This window comes from Penaeus japonicus, unplaced genomic scaffold, assembly GCF_977035675.1.
Source record: "Penaeus japonicus unplaced genomic scaffold, GWHDUDI00000001_assembly GWHDUDI00000020, whole genome shotgun sequence".
Lineage (NCBI taxonomy): Eukaryota > Metazoa > Arthropoda > Malacostraca > Decapoda > Penaeidae > Penaeus > Penaeus japonicus.
Genome location: NW_028234422.1, coordinates 11689982 through 11692481, shown reverse-complemented (window position 1 = coordinate 11692481; position 2500 = coordinate 11689982).

Genomic DNA, 2500 nt, shown 5'->3' with positions numbered 1-2500 from the left:
GAGGTAAACAAACGTAACTATTATAACAGTTGCAAGAACAACAAAAACAAGGCAAGTGACAACCACAGTCTTACGACCAGCGACACTTGATCCTAACAATAACAAAAAATAAAACAACAACAATAACATTATCACAAATGATAAATATAATAATAATCGTAATAGCGATACTAGCAGTGTTAATAGTGATAGAAATGACATAGCCCCTACCCCTTTAGACCGGAATTCTGAGTCACCGCTTGAGCTGGAGATTACTCGCACTTGAGCAAGAGACGATCCTGTGAGACTATTGACACTTTGCTCTCGTTTCTTTTTGCTTGTTTTTTTTGTTGATGTCTTTTCTCTCAGTCACTTCTATGTTTGTTTGCTTTTAGTGTTTTTTTTGGTTCTATTTTTTTTTTCTTTTTTTAAATGTTTATTTTTTAAAAAATCTGAACTTTTTTTCGTTTTTTGTTTTATTTATTTTTTTGTCTCTCTTTTTTTTTAATTATTTTCATATTCTTATTCTCCTTTTATTGGAGAAGAAAAAGAAGAAAGGAGAAAAGGGGAGGAGGAGGAGGAAAAATGACAAGATGAAAGAGGAAGGAGGAGGAAAAAGAATAAGAAGAAAGAGGAGGAAGGGGAAGGAGGAAGAAGAAAGGATATAGGGGAAGAAGAAGAAGGAAGAGAGAAAAGAGTAAGAGGAAAGGAGAGTAAGGAAGAGGAGGAAGAAGAGGAAGAAAAAAAGAGGAAAGAGAGAGTAATGGGAGAAGAAAAAAATATACAGAAATAGAAAGTAGAAAGAAAAGGAAAAAGAGAAATAAGAAAAAATAATGATAATGATAACAACAATACTCCTGCTATTTGCAATAATAATATGTAAAAGAGAGAGAGAGAGAGAGAGAGAGAGAGAGAGAGAGAGAGAGAGAGAGAGAGAGAGAGAGAGAGAGAGAGAGAGAGAGAGAGAGAGAGAGAGAGAGAGAGAGAAAGAGAGAGAGAGAAAGAGAGAAAGAGAGAGATAGAGAGAGAGATAGAGACACAGACAGAGACAGAGACAGAGACAGAGACAGCGACAGAGAGAGAGAGATAGAGAGAGAGAGAGAGAGAGAGAGAGAGAGAGAGAGAGAGAGAGAAAGAGAAAGAGAAAGAGATAAAGAGAGACAGAGACAGAGGCAGAGACAAAGAACCGGCTTTCGCTCCATAGGCCTAGAAGCCAGAGAGCGAGGATAAGCCAACGCAATTTATCAAGTTCATTATTCCGGGGATTTTTATTTAAACGGCCAAGGAAAGGGTTACGCCAAGCGCTGTCCCTTGACGCCGCCCCATTGTCATTAAACACACCGCTCGATCTATCATTTCCTTTGTTATTTCCTGTTGCTTTGTTAACCTGTGGGCTTTCTTTGGAACGGTTTTCACACACACACGCACACACACGCACACACACGTGTATATATATGTATATATATATATATATATACATATATGTATATATATGTATATATATATAATGCATATATATATAATGAATATATATACATTATATATACATATATATAAATATATGTATATATATATATATATATATACATATACATATATATATATATATATATGCATATATATATATATATATATATATATATATATAATATTATATATATATATATATATATATATATATGTATATATATATATATATATATATATTATATATATATAATATATATGTATATATCTATCTATTTATTTATCTATTTATATATATATATATATATATATATATATATATATATATATATATATATATACATAAACACACACACACACACACACACACACACACACACACACACACACACACACACACACACACACACACACACACACACACACACACACACACACACACACACACACACAATCTTTCTATGTATAAAGATGAAGTATAAAGGAATGAATCATATTAAAATGCTTTTCTTTTTTTTATCTGAAGCTTCCACACCTCTTACACAATCCGGCATTCAGACCACTTCATTCCACTCCCGGTAACCAGTATCCCCCCCTACTCCTTTTCTCTCCATACTCTCACTCCTCCTCCTCCCCCCCCCCTGTTGACCTTCTTCCCCCTCCCCCCCTCTCTCCTCCTCCTCCTCCTCCCCTTTTCTGCTTCACCTTTCTCCTCTCCTTCTGCTTCTTCTTCCTTCCTTCCCCCACTCCTCCCTCTCTTCCCCTTCTCACTCCCTCCCTCCACCCCCTCCCTCCACCCCCTCTCCTCTCCCTCCCTCCCCTTCCTTGTTCCCCCCCTTATCCCTCCCTCTCCTCTCCCTCCCTCCCATTCCTTGTTACTCCCCCCCTCCTTCCCATTCCTTGTTACTCCCCCCTCCTCCCTCCCCCTCCTCCCCCTCCCCCCTCCTCCCTCTCCTCCCCCTCCTTCCTCCCTCCAGCTTGGCCGTGAAGGGAAGTAAATCCCCCAAGGATTCCCTGGGATTACATCTTGGGATCCAACTCCTCTCGGGGACAC